The sequence below is a fragment of the Anthonomus grandis genome, chromosome 21 (assembly GCF_022605725.1).
Source record: "Anthonomus grandis grandis chromosome 21, icAntGran1.3, whole genome shotgun sequence".
NCBI classification, from domain to species: domain Eukaryota; kingdom Metazoa; phylum Arthropoda; class Insecta; order Coleoptera; family Curculionidae; genus Anthonomus; species Anthonomus grandis.
Window position 1 is genome coordinate 14,571 of NC_065566.1, and position 16,334 is coordinate 30,904.

A 16,334-nucleotide genomic window follows, 5' to 3' on the forward strand; every position below is an offset into this window, starting at 1 on the left:
TTCCCTGATCGTTTCCGGTTCATTTTCATTCATAATTTTACAAAAAACCCAACCAAGTCCCGGCCACCTGTCACGAGCAAAAAATTTGTATCCACCATGCGTCAAAGTATTGTTCCCACTAGCCATTTCATCAGAGTTTAGGTTGACACCTCCAATTACCTGCAAAAACGCAAAAAAATGGACTTTTTTCATAAAATCGCATTTTTCGGGTACTTGTACTATCGCTGGAACCCTGAAATTTTAGTATGTGTTGTAAAACAAAATTTCGGATCCTTTAGATGTTGTTTGATCCTTTCACCATGTACAGGGACGCGGCAAATGAATTAAACGCAAAAATTCGAATTGCTCAGAACCTATTAAAGTTGGAAGATTGTAATTTTACACAAATACTGGGGTTATTAAAGTATTTAATGCCTGAGAATATAAATGGTCCAGATGCCACTACGAAAAAGTTATTAAATAAAATGTGATTTTCGGGTCGGACCTTCATGGGTAAAGTTCATTATTGCTCGCCCTGTATGGTTCCCAAAAATTTCGGTTATATGGCATATGAAAGGTAAAGGATGAAGTTATTTTTTGAAAAAAAAAATTTTCCCAAAATAAGTATCGTTTGGCGGGAAATCCCAAAAAACTGAAAATGCCAGAACTCGTAAAATAATTTTTTTACAAAAAAAAGCTCCAAGTATGTCAAATCTCCTATAAAATGAAGTCTTTTCGCCGAAACACTTTTTTTATAAAAATTTTTTTTTAGCCTCTGGAGAAGTTTGAATTTTTTTTTTAGTCACTTTTGTTCGCTTATAACAACTCACCCTGTACACCGATCGGGCCCAAAAAGTATACAGACATGAATTACTATAAAGTCTTTTATGCCTAAAAATTTCAATTTTTTTGACAGCGTTAAAATTGAGATCTCGTGCAAAAATGAATTTTGACCCGTTTTTTTACGAATTTTTGACTTTGAGACAGTACCGTTCCGTTTGGTGGTACCCGAAAAAAAATTCGTTTACGGATCCATCATTCCCAATGTATTGAGAGACCCTATGCAAAATTTCATCGTTTCGCTAGCCATACAGCCAAAGATATGAATTTTTATTTCCAAAAAAACACGATTTTTCGGGCCCGACGTGGCGTGCATAATATAGTCTGCGACTATATAACAAGTATAGTCGCTTCGCTCCTATACTTTTGGTCCGTGGGGACCAGTTTGGAACCTTTAGGTCTTGTCTGTGAAAAGCCATAAGGGAATTTAAAAAAAAAAATCAAAAATTATCAGGTGTACTTAGGTGAGTGGGGGAGGCTAACGTTTACCTGCCAAGGAAAGAAAGGACCAGTTGTTGGGGTATCATGCTTCAAAGAACCATAATTTGTTATATAGTCGCGTTGTGTGTCTTATATTTCAAATATCTGTAAATGAAATAAATCAATATAAGGAAAAAAGCTGCACAAATAAATTAATTGAACTCGATTCTTATATTTTAACCAAAACAAAGTTTTAATCGCCCCTGTAGTATGGAATCGAGGTTATTTCATTTAATGCTCTCTTAGAAACAATACAATACGAACGGTAACTTCAGGTGAACGATACAAACAGCGTCCCTAACAACCATTATTTGGGTTTTTTTTGTGAGTTCGTCATGAACGTAGACGAAATTGCCCAAAGTTTGGAGGCGCTAATGGAGTTTACACCGGTAAGAATTAATTTAGACTATATTTTAAATAAGTGAATTGTTATATTTTATTGAATATCTAGTCAGAACCTCAGGGGAGAAAAGCCAACCCAACCCAACCCAACCCGAACCAACCCACCCAATCCAACCCGAACCAACCCACCCAACCCAACCCGAACCAACCCACCCAACCCAACCCGAACCAACCCACCCAACCCAACCCGAACCAACGCAACCCAACCCAACCCAATAATCGTAAGTATAAAATTCTCTGGAATACTGACAATTTTCTTTTCATTTGTCACAGAAAACGAAAGATTTCAAATCAATCTTTTATTTTGTTACAGAGGAAAATTACAATAGGTGGAGGCAAAGGGGAAGGAACTGGAGGAAGAAAAGGCTGGAACGACAGCACGAGCAATCGGTTCTTCATAAACAGAGTAATATATAACTTTTTTATATTAATTTTCTTTTCAAATTTATATAGATTAAGGTTTGTTATATATTATTTTTTTTTAGAAGTATTACTGTCGGTAGTAACCGACGCCATGGCCTCAGTGGCCACCGCCGTGCTGAAGCACACGGGGGCCACTACAAGCGGGTACCAGTGGCGAGGGGGCTCGAGGAGGGGCCGAGGTCGTGGCAGGGGAAGGGGGAGGGTAGAGTAGATTTTAATTTTAGATTTATTTAATTTTTTATGTTATTTATTAATGTTTATGTAATTTTTTATGTTATTTAATTAAGTTAAGTTAGTTAAAGTTATTGATAGTATATAAGTTATAGTTATGTAGATAGTAAAGTCCAGTTTAACGATACATTAGAATGGTCATCCGTCAAAACACCAGCATTCTACCTGCCAAACAATGTCATCCACCTTCTATTTACATTGTTTGGCAGGTGGAATGATGGTGTTTTGACGGGTGACCATTCTAATATATTGTTGCACTGGACTTGATAAGTTGTTGCGTTTTATTATTTTTTAATAAAAAAAAAACAAATAAATAGTTTATTATTTATACTGGATTGCCTGTATTATTCTAAAAGTGAAAGTCTTTTGAGAAAAGTGTGAAAGGGTTTTTTAACTTTAATAATATCCTAAAGGCAGGCTATAGACTGCGCTATATCTGTGTTATACTTGTATATTGCTCATTGAATTAAACTAAACGCTATAAAAATACGCAATGAAAATCTTAGAACAATGAAAACGTTTCAATGTTCTAAGTTGACAATACACAAATGTTCACAGTAGCTTCCAATTTCTCATAAGTAAATAAATAAAAAATCCATTAAACTTTATTTTTTTGTAGTAAGCAAGTGGAGCGTTTCTATAGATAATTTTAACTCATACTTACTACTGGTAAGAGATGTGTTGATAAATGATTGAATAGTTTTTATTTTTTAAAAGAGAGTCTCAAAGAAGTTTTTCCGTTAGTTGTTCTGTAATATATCTGAGTGAACAAAAAATAAAAATAAAATGTTTGTGATATTTAAACATCATAAATCTAGAGCTTCCATGGAAGATCATTTATATATTTGTATATGTGATGTTCATTGGTGTTTCTGAAATGCAATAAAACTCTATAGTAATAACACGTATATATTATATATAATTATATCTTAACAAAATATAAAAATATTGATATTGGAATCACAAACAAAAAGCATTAAGAATTAAAATCTACTGTATTCGAAATTGGTTATTTGTAATCTATTATTTAATTTTTAGTCAAACCTCAGGCTTCATAAGTTGACAGCGAAAGGGAAAATAATTATTACGACAACAATGAGAAAACGTAATTATAAAATTATCTAGAATTATGAAATTTTTTACTCCATTTTATTTCTCTCTTCAGAAACACTAGTATTGGTAAATTCTTCTGCGGCGGCCTCTGCTAATATAGTATGTGTAGCCGTCGGATAAGGGTAGGGTGTCGAGGAGGCGGGTATAGGGCATATATTTCTCTCGTAGGTTCTTTTTTCTGTAATAATTAGACAATTAATTTTAAAAAATTATATCAAAGCAACGTTTACCTATATTCTCCACAGGTTGGCAGTCTATTTTTGGAAAGAGCGGTACCAGAGTTGTATCAAAGTAGTAATATCGTCTTCAATCTTAATTTCCTAAATACAATATAATAAAGAATATATGATAAAAAAATATTAAATTACTATGACAAAACATTTGTCACAATCAGAAGATAATGTTGCTGAAAAAAGAATTTTATTTGTTTAAGAATCATCCAGGACTTGAGAGGCACTTGTCAGAGCGAAAATCAGTTTTTTGTAAATCGCGAATTAATTACATCAACTTTCTCTAAAAAATTCTTAATAAATTAACATAATAATATCTCATATTTATATCATGAACATTTATAACGAAAACTGATTTTACGAGGTTATGCTGTTTTAAATTAATATAGCATATTTAAACAAAACAGACATGGTCTGTTGATTTGCTATTTTTACAGATAAACCATACATTTCCATATCACATTGAAAATAAACCATGAAATATAAATTAAAGAATTAATTGTGCTTAGTAGCCACATAGCAAAATTATATGTTTTACAGATAAATATGAAATTGTATAGTTTACTCTCCCAGAGAGACTTTTATATTTAAATATATATTTAAAAATATATATAAAACTAGAAAAGGGATTTTCATTGAGAAAGCGAATGATTAATAGTAAGCCATGCCAATAGCACAAGGCACTTCTACAATTATCTACTATTTACCACTCACTAATCTTTATACTCCGACTTTTGATACCTCAAGACTTATTAATAGCAAAAGTTGCCTCGCCGAATGAAAAATCCGTCACCCATTGCAATAAGTAATTACATGCATTATAACAAATTGGCCATTAAGCTAGGTTTAATCACTTATCGCATAAGATGACTCTAATATATAAAGATATCACGTAGTGAAATCTTTTGGGGGGCGGGAGATCATAACCTAGTATCTGAATCGAAGTGCGTCAAGAGTTTTGGTTACAGTCGGGCCGGATAACCCCTGGATGCATGTTGAGCTATAAGTGTGAGTAAACTGATGTTTTATTTGCTTGCAATGCAAAACTCACTGCTCATACTATTTGAATACTACTTTGCTCATTTGTAATTTTGTTTATGTTAAATAGGTTTGTCCTAGTATTTTAAGAAAATTTAGCATTTTTCTAAGAGCAATAAGTATACATCTTCTAAAGTGTTATCAAACCCAGACATTCTAGTTATGCGATTATCATCACATTTCCACCATTGATCGTTATAATTAACTATAGATGTATAATGACCAGATCCAATGGTGTTTCCATGATGCTTAACAACACTTTTTACTCGGAATATTTGCTCATCCAAAATAACACTTTCAGAGGCAAAATTGTAAAATTTGGTATTTATCTTATTCCCTTGAGGGCCAATTCTCTGAAGACATACTACCAAATATTTATGGCATATAACCACTGAGCGTGTTTTTAGATTATTGTTACAGTATGGGCATAATCTATCAGAGTCTTTTAGCATTAACATTGAATTAAAATCAATTAAATTGCCACAGTTTTCAGGAAAATAAAGAAAATGAGTGTATATTATTTGTTCATTTTCATTCATATTAATATTACAGTTTTGACAATTTAAAAGTTCATGACCATTAGCTTTTATGAAAATGCTAAAATCATCTGCATCTAATCTTCTGATTAAAGATTGACAAAATGATTGAGCGTCCATTTGTTGATTTACAGCAAAATTTTCACCATTTCGACCAGACACCAATTGTCGAACTTTTAATGTGGAATTAATTTTGGTCAGCATAATATCATTTAGAATACTGTTTAGCGCTGTATTTCGCTTTGAAATGGAAAAGCGAAATTCAGGTAAACATAAAAATGACTGTACGATGCTATTTGCATAACATGATACCATATCGGTATTTAATAAAGCAGGCGGTTTAGTAAATAAGTTGGGGTTGTTTTCGTCATCTGAACTAATATCTACTACCATATTGTCATTATTATCTTCTACACTTTGGTAAGTAGAGATACCCATTGAATTTTGTGTTGGTAAAATTTGCATTTGCTTGGTATTAAATTTTAGTTCAGTAGAGCCTTTTGTAGATTGTTTATTTTTATCAACGTTTTTTAACTGCTTGGGAATAAAACCTTTATCATAAATACTAACCACTAGTGATTTATGGTGACTATACACAGTATTGTAAATATTGTAACTCAAATTATTAAAATTACTAAAAAGCCAATCAATTTGAGTTTTTGATTTTGTAGTTGATTCGCCAACACTCAATTTGCAACTTAAACCTTTAGATATTAAACAATTTTTCAAACCATTTTCATTTTGATTGATAATATCTTGATTAAAATCACCGATGATTAGGATATCACTTTGTTGATCAATAATCTCTTCCAAACAAAATTTAGCATGTGCAATGCTCAATTTTGGGGGAATATAAACTGCTATGACATAAATTTCATTCAAGTAAAATGTGATTGCTTGAAACACTATACCACAGAAATCTTTGGTGTATTTTTTCACTGACTTTATTTTTGCTGATACATTTTTTTTCTTGAAACAAATTATGCCAAAGGGTTTACTTACAGTTTGATCGTTATTCAGGTTGGCAAACACTTCAAAATCATTTATTTTTAAATTTTGTTTCTTTTTAAGTAACCAGGTTTCAACAAAAATTAGGAAATGTGCGTCTTTAAAAATGGGATTATTTTTTATAAAATTAAAATTTTTTGGTAGACTTTGCACATTTTGATAAGCAATAATGTATTTGACATTAGAATCATTAAGATACTGAGTGTCATACCTGGATGTTATAAGTTTGTTTTCTTGCATATTTACCAGTTCTTTATAAGCAGCATCCTTTTCGGTTGCCGGTTTAGGGGCCTTAAACTTACCAATGATGTAGAGGCCACTTAGCTTTGTGGCCCGACTACAAGCAACATAGGTACTGGTTCTCGTCATGCGATTTCCAATGTGAACAGCCACCTGTTTGTAGGTGGCACCTTGACTCTTGTGGATTGTAATTCCTTCACTGATTACAAGAGGAAACTGAAGACGCTCAACGTGAACATTGCTGCCTTTTTGAATTTTAACAGCTCTGGCAGCTCTTTCTATGGGCGTCCAGGTGTATAACACACCCATAGACTTCCTAAGGGATTCGTTTCTCTTGCGGCATTCCTGGCCTGACTTGGAATCGAAGAACTCCATCCACACTCTGAATGGAATTTTACTTCGGTCATAGTCTATTTGACGTAGGATGCCTGTTGCACCATTCACTATTCCATCACTGGTGTCCACATTCATTGAAATCATATATTTGGCATCTACCTGCAATATTAAATTTAACATTAGGCCAAAACTCTCCCCCTTTTTTAAGCTTTTTGCGTGTTCCAGAAATAAATTTTTTAGTCGTTCTGAGCAACTCCCTTTGATAACGTCTCTGGCTTGACTTACGGCTCGCTCGGTTTTAAATGTAGACAGTTTCATTTCATTGAATGCATCTACTTCTGCATTGGTGCAAAATAAATGCATAGTGTCTTCAGGAATTTGGTCAATACTGTCGACTTCCCTGGACTTGATCAATTGCACATCTTCGTCGGTCATTTTACCAAACGCCATATTATTGAGGGCAACTGCAAAAGACTTATCTTCACTCTGTCTCATTATTTCTGAAAGTTCAAAATATTTAAAATGATCCCACAGATACGTTCCGCATAATTCTTTATACGGATTTGTTTTTACTGGGCAAAAAATATACATATCCCTTACTGGGGGTAATTGACGATTATCGCCGCATAAAATTATTGAAATATTTCCAAAGATGGCGTCAGATTTAAAGATTTGCTGCAATCTACTGTTAATATGGTCAAACAATCTGGCGCCAACCATGGAATATTCATCTATGATAATTAATTTTAAGTCATACAAATTACAATATATAGTATTAACGGTGTCATGGTGTAACGGAATTAGTTCTTCACCATACTGACTAACGGGTAACGATAATGCCGCATGTAAGGTTATACCCCCGATATTAAATGCCGCTTTACCTGTAGGCGCACAAAGTAACACTTTTAAACTTTCAGGATTATTTCCCGGTATTGAGTTGAAATGGCGCAATAACGACTGGGTTATTGCCGTAATCAGGTGACTTTTGCCTGTACCTGCTGGACCACTAAGTGTGCAGTAGAAAGTTTCCCCTTCAATTAGACTGTCTTGCACGACATTAAGGAACTGATACTGCTTGTGATTCAGTTTGCTTATGAGGGCTTCATACTCTGAATCGCTTATCTGATGAGGCGTTGGGAAAGCGATATGTTTTACTGGCGCTTCTTCGTCTTTCTTATCGATGATGTGATTGAATGGATCATAAATGGGGTTGTCTAGTCCATAAGGCATAAACTCATCATCGATTTCTCCACCGAATCCACCATCGTCTAATTGATTTGATCGGTCTTCGGCAAGTTTCAGGGCTTCATCGATTACCTGTTCATCTAAGACATTGAACTTTTGTCGATTTGCAACAATCTCTTGGTATCGATCTTTGTATATGGTCTGTTGATCAATGTTCTCATTTTCAACTTCATCCACTTCATTTCGCCATGGGATGTATAGCATTATTTGTTCCCTATAATAGTTAAGAGGGTCTTGCTGAAGTCCATAACTACGGTAGGCTAAAATTTTAGCATGACCCCTTTTAACTAAAACGCCACTTCCATCTTTTAAGGGTAAACCATTAGCCTTTGTTTCTGCTTGTTTCTTAAAGAAATCATAATAGGCCGCAAACTCAGCCAAACATATGTTTTCCATCTCATCAGGCCGCTGTTCATAGTGTTCTATAAGACCATCACAATAAATATTGGGATCGTCATTGTCCATTTCTTTAAGTTGTGCTAATGGTTTCAACATTTTTGTCCTTTCCCTGATTGGATTTGTATGGATGTATACATAGGAGGTACAGGTGTCATGCATCGGTAATTGTAACACGCTGTAGGCGGCTTCCTGGGCACTTACTTCGCTCGCATTTAAGAAAGCTGCTGCAAGAGATTTAAGTTTGCCCTTAACATCTAAATTACCTTTTTTAATTTCTTCCATAGTCTTCATTAAAATATCAGACACACCTCTTTGGGACTTATTGATATAGTTGACTATGTAGGTGCAACAACCATATGGCTCAAAAACTAATTGAATGTCCATGTTGCTCTTCATCATGGAAAACATTTCAGCATTAAAGTTGTTAATAAAACCATCTTTTGGCAGCCTTTCTAAAAATAAAGTGGTTTTAAAAATGTTGTGCTGTATAACATTAAGATACTCATCCTTAGACATACCAAGGTCAGCCAAAAAGTTTTCAAATGATAAATCTGGTTTATCCTTAAGCCTACGCATTATCATTAAAAACTTTTCAGACATGGCCTTACGTAAATCCGCTTCCTTGGTTTTGTCAATTTTTATTGACGTTAGAATTACCGATTTATCCATTGGAAGGTATGGGATACCATACCTGCAAACTTTGTATCCCCGCACTTCTTTTTGACACGATTTAGAATGATGATGCGTATTAAACTGAATTATATCACGGACACTTTCTAAATCACTATTACAGGTAATATACCTGTTCGCGAATTCGGCACACTCTTTGAAACTTTCTGGTGTTTCTTGGAATTTTGAAGCATTTGATAACCACAATAACCCGTGAACATGAGGAGACCCACGATGTTGAAATTCTATGCGGTAATAATGATGCTCTATGGGATTTTGTTTAAAGGGTCCATTTTGACTCTTCATATATTTAAATAGCAGTTTGAACCGATAATCAAAGTATCTGGCACAAGTTATCGGATCTGTTCTAATTAAGCGAGTTTTTTCTAAGTAGGGCATACTCGCGGCCTCCTCTAGAGTAACATCTTTTTGATCAACAACTTGTGCTAATACCTTGATTAATTCGGGCCATGCTGTTTCGGCTGCTGACACGGTAAAAAACAGTGTGGGGATTCCAAATTGGCGAATCATACACAGTAATTTTGTCTTTTCGTGCTTCCAATAAGCAGGTGAACCTACAATTCTACTAAGAAAATGGAATCCCATGTCACTTCGAATCAGCTGGTCTAGAAAATTTGCTTGTCTTACTTGTCCAGCTGTATATTTTCCATCCTCATTCCTCTTTTTTCTGAGACATGTTGCAATTGCACTGGATAATTGGATTAGTTGACGTTTTTTAAATGTATACAACAGATAGTCTGTCCTTGCAAATCGCCTGTCTTTGTGCTGGAGTAGTATTTTCGTCTGGTCAGAATAGGAGAATTTTGTAAGAAATTGCTTAGCATGTCCACAGAAAAGTGTAGGAAAGGAGAGTTCATCGCTAAACTGGTCAAGCATCAAATGTATTGGCGTTTTACCTTCTCCTGGGGCAAAACAGATATTTTCTAGGTTACATTTGTCAAGCAAAGTTTCTTGGCCCCCAGGATTTAAAGGCTCTTCTTCTTCATCTAAGAATTCCTCTAAATTGTATATATTGTTTTTTTCAATTGAAGATTCTTTTTGAATATTTTTATCGTCATTCTTAGATTCTAGGGGCACTTCCATTGTTTCGAAAAACGCATTATCGAACAATTCTTCAAAATTTTCACTACACACTGTTTTAGAATCCAGTTCCAACACTTTTGAGCCTTCATTTAAGATCTGTGCAGAGGATTCTACTTGAGATCGTATATAGTCATTAATATTTTTTTCCCAATCATCTGATTGCTTTATGCCTTCTTGTATGTAAAGAGGTTGTTGACACAAAAATTTTGCCGGTTTTAGAACAACTGCGGGCCGTATGGTTTCCAGGAGATAATCATTTTTATAGTTCATTTTTCTCTTGAGCTTAACCTGAATAGTTTGTGTCTCCTCTACATTTCTAGGCAATAATTTGGTCGAAGTATCTATATTTATAGGGACATTGACTATTTGGCCAGTTATGTAACACTGTCGTGCATATCCTACCTGTCGGATTTGCATGAAAGGTAACCTGGCCGACACCATCCTTTCTTCAAGGATAGTCAGATCTTTTAGCTCAACTGGTATAGGGTGGACAATATTATGATGGCCGCACCAAAACTTTGGCAATTGCCCTTTATAAATATTTTGAGAGCAAGAGTTGCAGAAGAAAACCCCATCATTGCAAATTTTTGTTGTGAATTCTGTTCCAAATTTCTTTTCCAATCTTTGAAGGTTTAATTTGGTACATGAAGTAGGAAACCATAGCCGCAAGCAACAACTACAAACAATGGTGGGGCCTTCTCTTAATGCTAGTTCAAACATGGTGGGGTGATTGGTTCTAGTAGCTTCCGGCTTCTTTTCAATTTTATCTATATGTGATATTTTTTTAAAGGAATTATTAACTTTTTGTTTCTTTTGAGTGACAATTTTTGATGACAATGCATCATTGTCATCAATAACCGACAATGATTTTCGCTTATTAAACTGTGTTACAATTTCATTAAATTTTACCTTACTGGTACTATCCTCTGGAACCATATCTTTGGGCAACTTTTGTTGCAAATTTATAGGCTTACCAGGAATTTCTAAGTTTTCCTTTTTGTCACCACTGTCTTTATTTACCATCTTGTTGGACATATATTTTTCTTTATTCTGGAGTCTTGTTGTTTTAGCAGACTTCTTACTCATTTTTGGCATCTAAAAATCCATTGAACATACTTTAATCATAATCCTAGCTTTATTTTTGTAATTAATTAATTTTAAATCTAAATCGACCTGATGTTCTATAAGAATGCAAAGACTTTCTCTGATTTATGATTTTAGGTTTTATTAAGAATTGATATATATAGAACAATACGATAAACTGAATGAATGAATTAAAGTATCTAGGCTTTATAATTAATATTAAAAAATTAAGTATCTTTCAATAAGATGTAAAAGATTGTAAAAGTTTTTTTTGTCAAGAATTTTCCAATATGTTTAGCTTTTTGCAAGGTTGACAATATTTAAAACAATTCTCCAGCTTCATTCTAAATATTGCTCTACTTTTTATATTTAACCTACAATTACATAATTAGTAAGAAGAGGAGGAATTCATTTGTGTCTTCCTCAAAGTTGAATTGATTTCCATCTTGTAAAAACGAACAAAACCTCAATAATGGTGTCATAATTTTATTTTAGTTATTAAAATAGTCATTCTAGTGCAGTGTGTTTATCTTTGCGATTTTATAATTTACTACTTAGTATTTCCTAATATTAATAGTTTTTTAACAGTAAGAAACACAAATAGATTATTATTATTAGTAGACACACACATATGAGTAATAAAGGCACTTTTTAAAGATGTCAACAGTTACCCAGGAATAATTTAAAAATTAACTTCCATTACATAAATTAGCATAATTGTCATGCCAATACTTTATATTATAAAATTAGACTCACAATAAATTATTGTAATTAACTGCAAGTAGATTGACAACAATTAGTTTTAATTGTTGCTTTAGAAATAACTTTTAAAGTTACCATAAATACTTTTAAAAACACCACTAGACTAAAAAAAAAATGTATGTAAAAATGTTTCTAGTTTTCTTTCATACAATATTTCGTCTGGTCAGAATAGGAGAATTTTGTAAGAAATTGCTTAGCATGTCCACAGAAAAGTGTAGGAAAGGAGAGTTCATCGCTAAACTGGTCAAGCATCAAATGTATTGGCGTTTTACCTTCTCCTGGGGCAAAACAGATATTTTCTAGGTTACATTTGTCAAGCAAAGTTTCTTGGCCCCCAGGATTTAAAGGCTCTTCTTCTTCATCTAAGAATTCCTCTAAATTGTATATATTGTTTTTTTCAATTGAAGATTCTTTTTGAATATTTTTATCGTCATTCTTAGATTCTAGGGGCACTTCCATTGTTTCGAAAAACGCATTATCGAACAATTCTTCAAAATTTTCACTACACACTGTTTTAGAATCCAGTTCCAACACTTTTGAGCCTTCATTTAAGATCTGTGCAGATTTAAGATCTGAGATCGTATATAGTCATTAATATTTTTTTCCAATCATCTGATTGCTTTATGCCTTCTTGTATGTAAAGAGGTTGTTGACACAAAAATTTTGCCGCTTTTAGAACAACTGCGGGCCGTATGGTTTCCAGGAGATAATCATTTTTATAGTTCATTTTTCTCTTGAGCTTAACCTGAATAGTTTGTGTCTCCTCTACATTTCTAGGCAATAATTTGGTCGAAGTATCTATATTTATAGGGACATTGACTATTTGGCCAGTTATGTAACACTGTCGTGCATATCCTACCTGTCGGATTTGCATGAAAGGTAACCTGGCCGACACCATCCTTTCTTCAAGGATAGTCAGATCTTTTAGCTCAACTGGTATAGGGTGGACAATATTATGATGGCCGCACCAAAACTTTGGCAATTGTCCTTTATAAATATTTTGAGAGCAAGAGTTGCAGAAGAAAACCCCATCATTGCAAATTTTTGTTGTGAATTCTGTTCCAAATTTCTTTTCCAATCTTTGAAGGTTTAATTTGGTACATGAAGTAGGAAACCATAGCCGCAAGCAACAACTACAAACAATGGTGGGGCCTTCTCTTAATGCTAGTTCAAACATGGTGGGGTGATTGGTTCTAGTAGCTTCCGGCTTCTTTTCAATTTTATCTATATGTGATATTTTTTTAAAGGAATTATTAACTTTTTGTTTCTTTTGAGTGACAATTTTTGATGACAATGCATCATTGTCATCAATAACCGACAATGATTTTCGCTTATTAAACTGTGTTACAATTTCATTAAATTTTACCTTACTGGTACTATCCTCTGGAACCATATCTTTGGGCAACTTTTGTTGCAAATTTATAGGCTTACCAGGAATTTCTAAGTTTTCCTTTTTGTCACCACTGTCTTTATTTACCATCTTGTTGGACATATATTTTCTTTATTCTGGAGTCTTGTTGTTTTAGCAGACTTCTTACTCATTTTTGGCATCTAAAAATCCATTGAACATACTTTAATCATAATCCTAGCTTTATTTTTGTAATTAATTAATTTTAAATCTAAATCGACCTGATGTTCTATAAGAATGCAAAGACTTTCTCTGATTTATGATTTTAGGTTTTATTAAGAATTGATATATATAGAACAATACGATAAACTGAATGAATGAATTAAAGTATCTAGGCTTTATAATTAATATTAAAAAATTAAGTATCTTTCAATAAGATGTAAAAGATTGTAAAAGTTTTTTTTGTCAAGAATTTTCCAATATGTTTAGCTTTTTGCAAGGTTGACAATATTTAAAACAATTCTCCAGCTTCATTCTAAATATTGCTCTACTTTTTATATTTAACCTACAATTACATAATTAGTAAGAAGAGGAGGAATTCATTTGTGTCTTCCTCAAAGTTGAATTGATTTCCATCTTGTAAAAACGAACAACCATTACATACTTCCATTCCATACTTCCATTTATTAACTTCCATTACATAAATTAGCATAATTGTCATGCCAATACTTTATATTATAAAATTAGACTCACAATAAATTATTGTAATTAACTGCAAGTAGATTGACAACAATTAGTTTTAATTGTTGCTTTAGAAATAACTTTTAAAGTTACCATAAATACTTTTAAAAACACCACTAGACTAAAAAAAAAATGTATGTAAAAATGTTTCTAGTTTTCTTTCATACAATAAATTTCTTTACATTTTATGTAATTAAAAATTAATTTACACCTTCAAGTATACATGTTATAAAATACCTTTAATTTAGATCCTTTAAAGCCCTAAGTAGTCTAACCTATATTACCTATACATGAAAACTCAGAATCAAATCAGACCTATGCATGCACATCTTTTACATCTGTAATCATATATTTAGGATAATAAATTTTAAAACTGTTTAAAAGTTAAAATATTGATAATATATAATTTGAATAAAACTTACCTTTGCTTTTGTAGATCGGAACTATGAAAGACAAATACTATAGGATGCAATGAGTAAAATTTTTCCAAAAACCTTGCTTACTTGCTTGTTTTGTCAATGGAGCACAGCACTTTTAGATCTAATCAGTTTAATAAGTGTTGTCTGCTTGAGAATCTAGAAATGAAAGAATATAAACGTCTAACTAAAAACTGTTGATATATATTCTAATATTCCTCAAAATTAGCACAAAGGACACATTAAGAAATTCCAAAGGAACTTTTACTACTCTTATGATGCAAAAACGGAATATGAAATGAATGTTTAGATCGTCTTTTTCACCTATCCATATTTATAATATAAATGGATATTAAAATTACTGTGTGGTCATTAAGCAATTCACCTACCCAACGATTTTTAGATCTTTTTTTATTGTTTAGCAAGCTTACCTTAAATCGATTATATTAAAAGAAAAAAATTCTTGAATGAACCACTTTTTAACAAAAAAACAATAATTTACGTTGTATTCGACCATATACAATTTTGTTAGGCTTCTATTTACTTATGAACACAATAATATTAGAAATATACTATGGTATTATCACGGGCTAACGACTTTTCTATTGATCTAAAATATTTTTATTTTGTTCCTCCATTAAGTAAATAAAAATATAAAAATAAGACTTTTTTTAACCACATTGTCTTGTTTACTTTTAGAACGTTGACGTTTATAGTGTCAAATATCAAATTATTACCATATCCTGTTCCGAAAAATTGAACTAAATCTTCCACATTGACAGATAATATAACTTATGACAGATAATATACTTAAATTAATATAAAAACTTACATTTGATTTTGTAGAATAAAACTAACTGGGCGAAACAAAATCTAAAACATTCAATGAGCCAAATCTGTCAAAACACTGCTTGTTTATGCACTTTAAAGAAAGCAATCGCCAGCCAGCACAATAAAACTTAACTGCTTACGCCTCCAAATCACTTACCTAAAAATGACAAACAAACAAACTTATAACTAAAACCGATTAATATAACTTCGAAATAATTAATATTCCTCAAAATAAGCACAAAATAAACCTTAAAAATTTCCCGAAAGAAATTTTATAACGCTTATAATGCACAAAGGAATCTAAAATGAATGTTTATTTACGCTGGTTACCCCGGATACCGCTCCATATACGTTTATTTGTCAAAAGCACGGTTAACTTTGTCCTTGTATTTTAAGGTGCTTCTATGTAGCGATGATTTAATGGAGCGATTCGCAACGGCGACATTTAAGCGTCGTCGTCACTGACGAACTTTTTTTTGCTAGGTTTGGGTTATTTTATTATGTTCATTTTAGGATTTTATGAATAGGTTTCTGGGTTTTTGTATATAATATTAATGTTATAATATTTAATGTTATTATTGTAATATTTAATATTAATATTATAATATTAGTTGATGTTAACCATTTTTGCCTTCAATGGTATTTGAGATTCGTGGTGACTATCAACGTAAATTTGTCAAACGCAATATTTTTATAAAAGCATTTTTTAAAATTTAGATTTCCTTTATCAAGTCTAATTAGTTTTTTATTTACAATTTAATCGACATAGGGAATGTTAGTGAAGAAAATGCTTTTCTTATAAAAAAGTTAAAATACAAAATGTTAGTGATTATTCAAGAGCTACTAAACAACGTTAATGTTCGGGGATCATGACTATACA

General features: G+C 32.5%; 2 long non-coding RNA genes across 4 annotated transcripts in view; both read right to left on the bottom strand.

Moving 5' to 3' along the window:
* Window positions 1–3,251: 3,251 nt before the first annotated feature.
* Window positions 3,252–16,334, bottom strand: part of LOC126748077 (uncharacterized) — a 48,545-nt gene continuing 35,462 nt past the window's right edge. For 2 of the 3 annotated variants that reach the window (XR_007664612.1, XR_007664613.1), the window contains exons 2-3: window positions 3,699–3,788; window positions 3,252–3,646 (exon numbers count right to left, since the gene is read on the bottom strand). This is a non-coding gene — a long non-coding RNA (uncharacterized LOC126748077). Of the gene's footprint in view, window positions 3,647–3,698; window positions 5,688–16,334 lie in introns of all 3 variants that reach the window. The other variant, XR_007664611.1, reaches the window with a different exon arrangement.
* Window positions 11,190–15,910, bottom strand: LOC126748082 (uncharacterized). Its single transcript, XR_007664620.1, has 3 exons — window positions 15,456–15,910; window positions 14,630–14,782; window positions 11,190–11,368 (listed from the first exon to the last, which is right to left on the bottom strand). It is a non-coding gene; the product is annotated as an uncharacterized LOC126748082 (long non-coding RNA).